This window comes from Triticum aestivum, chromosome 6D (genome assembly GCF_018294505.1).
Source record: "Triticum aestivum cultivar Chinese Spring chromosome 6D, IWGSC CS RefSeq v2.1, whole genome shotgun sequence".
In the NCBI taxonomy this organism is placed as follows: domain Eukaryota; kingdom Viridiplantae; phylum Streptophyta; class Magnoliopsida; order Poales; family Poaceae; genus Triticum; species Triticum aestivum.
In genome coordinates, this window is record NC_057811.1 from 193,609,818 (window position 1) to 193,621,300 (window position 11,483).

The following is an 11,483-nucleotide window of genomic DNA, read 5'->3' on the forward strand; positions in this document are numbered from 1 at the left end:
GTGGCAGTCCAGCCTTCAAGTACTTGCAGCCCTTCCTGTTGTGATCTGGCTCACCACAGTAAGAACAATGCATGATGACACCATGCCTTATGATTTTCTTCCCTCCCCTTCTAATGATCAACCTCTCCACGTGCTTGTCTCCTTATAGTACATGGCCTACCCACATGCTTCCGGTACAATGGTGGCTCAATTGGGGGCCGATGTAAATCCTCCCACTCTCTCCTATCTTTGCAAGGATATATAATGTTTCCATATGCCTTTTTGAACATCTCCTTTGAGTAGCAAGGGTTAACCATTTGCAGATGATCAATTCAAGCATTCATGCAGCGGGCTATCACATGAGAGCATAGAAGCCCTGATTTCTGTATTCCTTTACATGTGCATGTTTTCTTTAGCATGTCTACTATATAATTCACCCCTCCATCACCTACTAGGAAAAGACCATCTCCTGATCCCTCCACGTAGCAGGTGTTTGCAAATTATGTTGCCTTCTCAACTGTAGGGTCAAAATTATGTCTAAAGGAGGGTGATTAGACTACTTGACCAAATAAAACCTAACCTTTTCCCAATTTTAGTTGTAGGCAGATTTTAGCACTTATGACAAGTCAAGTAACACCCTACACATGCAAGTCTAAGAGTATAGTAGCTGAATGTAAGACATAGCACATGTAAGTAAAGGGAATGGTTTTGAGAAGGCAAACACAATGGGGGCATGACGATTTTTGGCATGGTTCCGATAGGTGGTCTATGGTACATCCGCGTTGATGGAGACTTCAACCCATGAAGTGTAACGGTTGTGTGAGTCCACAGAGGGCTCCACCCATGAAGGGTCCACGAAGAAGAAACCTTTCCTATCCCACCATGGCCATCGCCCACAAAGGACTTGCCTCACTCGGGTAGATCTTCATGTGGTAGGCGATATCCTTGCCCTTACAAACTTCTTGGTTCAACTCCACATCATGTCGAAGGCTCCCAAGCGACAGCTAACAAATCTAGGAGACACCACTCTCCAAAAGGTAATAGACGGTGCATTGATGATGAACTCCTTGCTCTTGTGCTTCAAATGATGGTCTCCCCAACACTCAACTCTCTCTCACACAGATTTGGCTATGGTGGAAGAAGGATTTGAGTGGAAAGCAACTTGGGGAAGGCTATACATCAAGGTTCAAATGGTAGTAATGGAAACTCCTAATCCCAACACATGAGTAGGTGGCTCTCTCTCAAAAAATGAATGGTGGAAGTTAGGCACGTTCTGATGGCTCTCATCTATGACAAAGAAGGGGTGGAGGGGTATATATAGCCTCCACACAAAATCCAACCGTTACACACTTTTGACCCAACTAGGTGGCACCGATCGGAAATCTCGGTGGCACCGACCTGTGTAAAAATATGAATGTTAGGAATCTCGGTGGGACCGACGGTAACAACTCGGAGGGGTCAATGTGCAAGGGCTTAGGGAAAACCTCATAAGGCAACAAAGAGTTGGTTAAGCCATCTCGGTGGGACCAATTGGAATTCTCAGCGGGACCAAAACAACTGCAGCAAGCAACAGAGAGCTGGCAAGGCCATCTCGGTGGGACCGGCATCCATATCGGTGGATCTGAATTGTTAGTGTTTTGGAAGTGGCTAAGTCCAGATGAACTCGGTGGCTCCGGATATGAAGTATCGGTGGGGCCGAGTTGGAATGTAGGGTTTGGGCACATTGGGATAGAGAAAGTGGTTGAGGATTTTGGAGCAATATCACTAAGCACTTTGAGAAAATAGATCATTAAGCAACACCTCATCCCCTTTTAATAGTATTGGCTTTCCTATGGACTCAATGTGATCTTGGATCACTTAACCAAAAATGTAGAGTCTTGAGCTTTTGCCAATCCATTTCCTTAGCATTTTGAGGGGTCCACAATCACTAGTCCTTGCCATGCCAATCATTGAACATCCTGAAATATTTATCTTAAATGGACATTAGTTCAATGAGATATATGTTGTTATGAATTACCATAACCACCCGGGGATTAGTTGCACTTTCAATCTCCCCCTTTTTGGTAATTGATGACAACATATAGATCAAAGCTTCAAAAAATAATTAAATGAATGAAATACATCGTCGCTTTGAGAAGTATGTGATAGGCAAGAGCTCCCCCTAAATTTGTGCATTATTAAAAATTTGCGTTTGAATGCAAATGCACAATCGATTAGGATCATGGGTCACTCTTCCATGTAACATACAACTTGGTGGAGCACATGAAATTATATGAATGGAATAGTAAGCATGCATCACCAAAAACATAAGTGAACCATCATACACAAATAATGATTAAGGATAAGCACTAAGCATTAGATGAAGCATAGTATGATCAATCACACATAACCAAAGTATCTCACACGCATAACGAGCAAAGTAGCACAAATCAAACAGAAATAGTAGCAGAAATTCTCAAGAAAAACCAACGAGCCAAAGCAAGACACTCTCTCTCGAAGCCTGATGGTCTATACGAATTCTCCCCCTTTGGCAACAAGTACCAAAAAGTTTGAATAGGTATATAGTTATACGTCTCTCTAGGCACAATCCTTGGCAGCTTGTGAAGGTGATCTCTGGCTGGCGGCTCCGGTGTGCATAGATGGCATTGAGAGAAGTGCATCTGCGAAGGCTTCAGCTGACGTCTGCTGAGCTGGTGGCGTAGAGTATGTAGGTGGCACTGTAGAAGTAGCAGCAGGTGCAGAGTGAGTAGTCCTCCTGTCTACAACTGGCACTACAGCAGATCTGGATGCTCTGGGTACTGCCTGGTATCTCTCAGTTGTAGCTCTCTCATCTCCACCATTATAAGCTCTGGTTGCGTCAACATCATATCTGAGCTTCTCCACAATGGTTTGTACCTTAGTGATCTTCATATCAAGATCATGAACCTTAGTCTCAACTATCCGCTCTAGGCTCTCTTGGTTCTTGGTGAGGTTGGCCAGACTTCGCTCAATCCTTAGGGTAGCTTCCAGCAGGTAAGTCATCTGATCATTCTTGGACTTGAGGTTAGCAATGGGTGCATTGGGAGCAGAGGCCTTCTCGGCTGCTTTTGCTCTTGTAGCTGCCTAGATCTTCTCTTGGGCTTGGGCAGATGTAGGGTGTGAAGGGTCCATCACCAATACATTATCCTTGAACTCTGGGTACAGTGGGAGATGCTCATGATCAAGTAGATAGGTGCTCATTCCAACCTTGGAGTTGATGAGCAACTGAATGTGAGGAGTAAATCAAGAAGATCTCTTTTGGTCAGCTGCAGTTCTCTTGATTGTCTCAACAATAAGGCTCATTACCTTGAACTTCTGCGGTGTGTCAAACAAATGTAGCAAGTTGATGGAGTGGCCACTGATCATCTTGTCATCTCCAGAATTGGGCAAAAGAGTGTGCCTCAAGATTGTGTTGGTGGTGGCCAAACCAGCGAGCAAATGCTTCATAGAACCAAACTTATGAGTTTCAACATCTTTTTCAGGGATGGGCTTGTGCATGTTAGCCATAGAGTTTTGATCCATCTTGGGTTTTTTCATAGACGTCAATGTCATTCTCCTCTTCTGGAGCACCAAGAAGATCAGCCTATTCAGAGATGGTTGACTGGTATCTGGATCCTTTAGTTATCCATACAATTCTACCATCAGGGTAAAAGTGTGCGGTGGAATAGAATTACATGATCATCTCATCATTCCATCTTGTGAGCTTCTTCCCAACAAAATCTGCAGCACCTGCAATCTTGAAGCTTTCATGAACATGGGGGAAGTGATCCTCATTTGCATCGATGTACTTCTAGTCCACCCACTTCATGTCACTGACTATGAGCTTCTTGTCAAGCAACATTGTCTCATATAAGTCTTGTTGCTCTCGTGTGTGGAAACAATAATCACATGCAGTCCTTCTCCTTGCAGCATACGGATCAGACAATCTCCACTGACGCATGCCCTTGTCCTTCTTGAGCATCATATTCTCCACAACAGGATGTGTGTTATCATGGTCTGGGATCTTGGGTCTCAACCTTCTGAGCACTAGTGTCTCATCATCAATCTCAGCCTCAGGCACTAGGGCCTTGTTCTTCTCACTAGTTGAAATGTTCCTCGTTGATCTCTTTGGTGCTGGAGCTTTGGGCTTGGACTTGGTGGGGGCAGCAGACTTCGTTCCATCAAACATGAGCTTCTGAGTCTTGGTTAGAGGTGCATCAACTATTGGTTCCTCCTCATCAGCAACCATGAGTGTTTACCAATGACATAGGCAGTAGTCTTCCTAGCCCTCTTATTCTTCTTTCCTGCAACAGCTTTTGTATCACTTGGCTCCTTGGTTGCTTGTATCTGCGTTGGTATTTCCTCGAAGAGGAGAGGATGATGCAGCAAAGCAAAGGTAAGTATTTACCTCAGTTATGAAACCAAGGTTATCAATCCAGTAGGAGAACCAAGCAACACTATGTAAACAACACCTGCACACAAACAACAAAAACTTGCAACCCAACGCGTAAGAGGGGTTGTCAATCCCTCATCGTGATCATCGTGAGATCCGTTAGTATAATAAAGCAAATCACCACTTTAAGTACTGTTGCAAACCCATTCATATTTTATTGTTGCATTATACCTACTGTATTCTAACTTTACCATGGCTTATACCCCCTGATACAATCCATACATTCATCAAAATAAGCACACAGTGCAACGAAAACTGAATATGTCAAAAACAGAACAATCTGTAGTAATCTGTACTTTAACCATACTTCTGTAACTCCAAAAATTCTGATAAATTAGGACAACACAGAAAATTTGTATATCAATCCTGTGTAAAAAAATCAGAATTTTTCGTCGCTCTAGTGATTTTTAACAATTCTGCTACTGGACGTAAAAGTTTATGTTTTCCAACAGGATCAGTCAACTATCACCCAAGCCATCCCAAAGGCATTACTTGGCACAAACATGCACTAACTAAAAAATAAAAAGCACAATAACAACAGAGGCATAATTGTGTATTTATTGAAAAGCAGAAAAGAAACAAAAATTCAAAGGATAATTATTGGGTTGCTCCCAACAAGCGCTATTGTTTTACGCCCCTAGCTAGGCATAATGCATAGATTCAAGTATTGTCTTATTTAGTTTTTGCTCCAAGGTTTCCCTCATGATTACCTCATATGGTGACTTAATTCTAGTTGTAGGGAAGTGTTCCATACCCTTTATCGATGGAAATTGAAACTTTATATTCCCTTCTTTCATATCAATCACGGCACCTATAGTTCGTAAAAATGGTCTACCAAGTATTATGGGATAAGAAGGAGTACAATCAATATCAAGAACAATAAAATATATAGGACGTAGTTCCTATTTGCAAGAATAAGAACATCATTAATTCTTCCCAAAGGCTTTTTAATAGTAGAATCCGCCAAGTGCAAATTAAGAGAACATTCTTCCAACTTGGTAAAACCTAGCACATAACATAAAGATTTCAGAATTGTGGAAACGCTAGCACCCAAATCACATAAAGCATTGCACTCATAATTTTTTTATCTTGACGTTAATGGTGGGTTCCCATTCATCATATAATTTTCTAGGAATTGAAATCTCTAGTTCTAGCTTTTCTTCTAAAGCTTTCATCATCGCTTCTACAATATGTTTAGTAAAAGCTTTATTTTGTTCATATGCATTGGGTGAATTTAGCATGGAATGCAACAAATAAATACACTCAATCAAAGAACAACTATCATAATTAAAATCTTTGTAATCCAAAAGAGTGGCACATCACTAGGTAAAGTTTTTACCTCTTCAAACCCACTTTTATCAAAAAATCAACAAGATTTTCACCATCTCAATTATGAGGACGCCTTCTAACTAAAGTTGACTCTTATTCAGTCCTATTATCATCAATTTTAATATTACTAAACAAGGAATCAATAGAAGAAACACCAATCATTTTAACATCTTCATCGTTACTACGGAAAAAATCGGGCAGAAACACTTTTTCTAAAAATTCTCTTTTAGCTCTTAGCATAGTGGTTCTCTTCTTACTTTCATCCACGGAAACATATAAAGCCTTAATTTATTCATCAACCCTTGCGTGGGAAAATTTTAATCTTGAGATTTTCTACATCATGCGTAATTCTACCAATCCTTCTAAACATATCATCAACCTTATTCAATTTTCTTCTATCGTAGTGTTGAAAACTTTTTGCGCATTGATAAATTCTTTAACATTAATCTCAAGATCAAAGGGCATCCTATTATTATTATAAGAAGAATTAGCATAGGAATTGCCATAATTATTAGAGGAATTTCCAGGAAAAGGCCTAGGATTAAAATTACCTCTATAAGCATTGTTGTTAAAATTGTTTCACAAGACAAAATTCACATCTGCGGGATCATTATTTTGCTCAAACAAAGTAGACAAAGGCACATCATTAAGATCAATAGGATCATTTTTACTAGCAGCCAATTTCATAAGTGCATCAACTTTTTCACTCAAAGTACCAATTTCTTCAACAGGATTAACTTTTTTACTAGTAGGTGCTCTTTCTGTATGCCATTGTGAATAATTTGCCATGATATTATCTATTAATTTAGTAGCTTCACCCAAAGTAATCTCCATAAAAGTAACACCCGCGGCGAATAAAAGATTTCTAGAAACAAAATTCAAACCCGCTTAATTTTTCTGTATAATCATCCATAGACTTAAACCATGAGTAGGACAATTTCTTAGCATTAATTTCATTCTTTACCAAGATTGCGCAGCATGTTCATGCTCAAGTTGCTTGAAATTCATAATTTCGTTTCCAAGGGAAATAATTTTCGCGCGCGGAAAATACTTAGTAATAAAAGCATCTTTGCACTTATCCCAAGAATCAATACTATTACGCGGCAAAGATGAAAACCAAATTTTTGAACGATCCTGCAAAGACAAACGAAATAATTTTAATTTCACAATATCATTGTCCACATCTTTTTCTTTTGCATATCACACAATTCTACAAAAGTGTTTAGATGGGACACGACATCCTCATTAGGATTACCGGAAAATTGCTCTTTCATAACAAGATTCAACAAAGCGGCGTTAATATCATAAGACTACGCACTAGCGGTGGGAGGAGCAATAGGAGTACTAATAAAATCATTATTATTAGTATTGGAAAAATCACACAATTTGGTATTTTATTGAGACATAGTGACCACGCAAACAAGATCTTAAGCAAAGAAAGATCGAACAAGAAAAAGGACAATGAAAAATATTTTTGTATTTTTGCAAAAAGGTTTTATAAGTGGGGGAGATGAAAACGGCAGGAAAATGGCAAATAAAGTAATTGCAAGGAGACGAGAGTTTATGCATAGGTACCTGATTGTTGATGATGTCTCCCCGGCAACGGCGCTAGAAATTCTTCCTGATTGCTTATACTACGTTGGTATTCCCCCGAAGAGGATAGGATGATGTAGAAGAGCAAAGGTAAGTATTTCCCTCAGTTATGAAACCAAGATTATCAAACCAGTAGGAGAACCAAGCAACACTATGTTAACAACACCTGCACACAAACAACAAAAACTTGCAACCCAACACGTAAGAGGGGTTGTCAATACCTCTGTGGTATTGAGATAGATTAAATTGTATAGGTTTTGGTAAATAGATGTAGCAAGAAAAAAATAAAGAAAGAAAATTGCAGCAAGGTATTTTTGGTTTAATATGATAGGAAAATGGACCCGGGGGTCATAGTTTTCATTAGAGGCTTCTCTCAAGAAAATAGCATACAGTGGGTAAACAAATTACTGTTGGGCAATTGATAGAAAAGCGAATAATCATGACGATATCCAAGGCAATGATCATGTATATAGGCATCACGTCGAAGATTAGTTGACCAAAATGATTCCGCATCTACTACTATTACTCCACACATCGACCACTATCCAGCATGCATCTAGTGTATTGAGTTCATGGAAAAACGGAGTAATGCAATAAGAACAATGACATGATGTAGACAAGATCTATTCATGTAGGAATAAACCCCATATTGTTACCCTTAATAGAAGCGATACATGCGTGTCATGTCTCTTTGTGTCACTGAGATTGAGCACCGCAAGATCAAACCCATCACAAAGCACCTCTTCCCATGGCAAGAAAAATCAATCTAGTTGGCCAAACCAAACCAAAATTTCGGAGAAGAAATACGAGGCTCTAACAATCATGCATATAAGAGTTCAGTCAAGACTCAAATAATATTCATGGATGGAACTGATCATAAACTCACAATTCATCGGATCCCAACAAACACACCGCAAAAAAAAGAATTACATCAAATAGATCTCCAAGAACATCGAGGAGAACATTGTGTTGAAGATCAAAAAGAGAGAAAAAGCCATCTAGCTACTAGCTACGGACCCGTTTGTAGCCTTCTTCGATAAATAAGAGTGTCAAACCCAATGAGGAGCTAAAGGCAGAACAAATATTCCCTCAAGTTCTATCGACCACCGATACAACCCTACGCACACTTGACGTTCGCTTTACCGGAAACAAGTATGAAACTATTTTGTAGGAGTGATGCTGGAACTACTTTGCAAGAATAAAACTAGAAGTACTTTGCAATATAGTGAAAGTTAGGTGTTTAGTAAAAGGGTTTGTGTCAATAAGAAAGTTATTTGTCCCTAGGCAATCGATAACAAGTACCGGTAATCATTCTTGCAATTTTATATGAGGGAGAGGCATGAGCTAACATACTTTCTCTACTTGGATCATATGCACTTATGATTGGAACCCTAGGAAGCATCCGCAACTACTAAAGATCATTAAGGTCGTGAAATCCAACCATAGCATTAAGTATCAAGTCCTCTTTACTCCCATACGCCATAACCCACTTATCCGCGTTTAGGCTGCTGTCTCCCCCGCAACACTGGCAATAAGCAAACCATGAACATATTGCAACACCCTATAGCGAGGGCCCCTCACGTTTGCGCGAGAATGGAGGGCACCATAGGACAACACCATAAATAAAATATACAATCATACCAACCAAGATCACGATTAACCCACAGGATAAAACATATCTACTCAAACATCATAGGATAACCATAGATCATTGGGAAATAATATATGGAGTTGATCACCATGTTTAAGTAGAGATTACAACGGGGAGAAGGGGTGTTACACCGCTGCATAGAGGGGGAGAGAGTTGGTGTTGACGGTAGCAAGATTGTTGATGTAGATCGTCATCCCGATCGTTGCCCCGGCGGCACTCCGGCGCCACCGAAAGCGAGGGGGGAGAGCCCCCTCCTTCTTCTTCTTCCTTGGGCTCCCCCTAAATGGGAGGAGATCTCCCCCTCTGGTCCATGGTCTCCATGGCAGCGAAGGGGCGGGAGCCCCTCTGAGATTGGATCTCCCTCTCTGTTCTCTTCTGTTGCGCGTTCCCCTGATCTGGCCGAAAACCGTTTCGTATATTCTGGGAGATCCATAACTCCGATTGCGCTGAGATTTTAACACGATTTTTTCGGATATAAGCTTCCTTGCACCCGAAGTAGAGCTCCAACTGACGTTCGAGGAGGGCACAACCCACCACCACGCGTCAGGGGCCTCTGGCGCGCACTGGTGTCTTGTGGGCTATGTGGGCCTCCGTTTGCGGTGATTCCAACTCCCAAAAATCACATATGTTCCAAAATAATTCTCCATGAAATTTTATTGCATTTGGACTTCGTTTGATATGGATTTTCTGCGATACAAAAAACATGCAAAAAAAGAACTGGCACTGGGCACTGCATCAATAGGTTAGTCCAATAAATCATATAAAAAGTTGCCAAAAGTATGTAAAAGTTGTATAATATTGGCATGAAACAATCAAAATTATAGATACAACGGAGACGTATCAGCATCCCCAAGCTTAATTCCTGCTCGTCCTCGAGTAGGTAAATGATAAAAAAGATAATTTTTGATGTGGAATGCTACCTAGCATAAACTTGATCATATATCTAATCATGGCATGAATATTAAGACATAAGTGATTCAAAGCAATAGTCTATAGTTTGACATAAAGACATCAATACTCAGGCATCCCAACAAACAATCATGTCTTTCAAAATATCAGTGGTAAAGAAAGCTATCCCTACAAAATCATATAATCTTGGCATGCTCTGTCTTCTTAACACAAAGTATTAATCATGCACAGCCCCGATGACAAGCCGAGCAATTGGTTCATACTTTTCAACGCGCTTCTGCTTTTTAAACTCTCACGCAATACATGAGCGCAAGCCATGGATATAGCACTATGGGTGGAATAGAGTATCATGATAGGGGTAAATATATAGAAGACAAAGAATTAAGAAAAGTCTCACATCGACGCGGCTAACCAACGGGCTATGGAGATGTCCATACATTGATATCAACGTGAGGAGTAGGGATTGCCATGCAACGAATGCGCTAAGAGCTATAAGTGTATGAAAGCTCAATATGAAAACTAATTAAGTGGGTGTGCATCTAATCCTATAATGATAAATTCGCACTAGTATATGAAAGTGACAACATAGGAGACTCTCCATATGAAAAACATGGTGCTACTTTGAAGCACAAGTGTGGTAAAGGATACTAACAATGCCCCTTCTCTCTTTGTTTATTTTCTCTTTTTCTCTTTTTTTTCTTCTTCTTTTTCTCTCATTGTCCGGAGTCTCATCCCGACTTGTGGGGGAATCATAGTCTCCATCATGCTTTCCTCACTGGGGCACTACTCTAAAAATGAATAATGATGATCATCACACTTCTATTTACTTATAACTCAAAAGAAATAAAAATTACAACTCGATACCTATGACAAAGTATGACTCTATATGAATGCCTCTGTCATGTACCAGGATGTGCAATGATCTAGCCTAACATGTATGAAAAATTATGAACGGTGGTTGAGCCACAACTACTATGTCAGCTATATGATCATGCAAAGCAATATGACAATGAATGCTCAAGTCATCAAACGGAAGCGGTGGAAGTTGCATGGCAATATATCTTGGAATGGCCATGGAAAAGCCATAATAGGTAGGTATGGTGGCTGTTTTGAGGAAGATATAATAAGGCTTATGTGTGATAGAGCGTATCATATCACGGGGTTTGGATGCACCTGCGAAGTTTGCACCACGTCTCGATGTGAGTAAGGGCAATGCACGGTACCGTAGAGGCTAGCAAATTGCGGAAAGGTAAGAGTGTGTATAATCCATGGACTCACATTAGTCATAAAGAACTCATATACTTATTGCAAAAGTTTATTAGCCCTCGAAGCAAAGTACTACTATGCATGCCCCTAGGGGGATAGATTGGTAGGAAAAGACCATCGCTCGTCCCCGACCGCCACTCATAAGGAAGACAATCAATAATAAATCATGCTCCAACTTCATAGCATAACGAGAGACTATACGTGCATGCTTCAGGAATCACAAACCTTAACACCAATATTCTTACTAAACACAACCATTTACTAGTACCTCCCACACATTCCATCTCTATATTGCAAAACTATTGC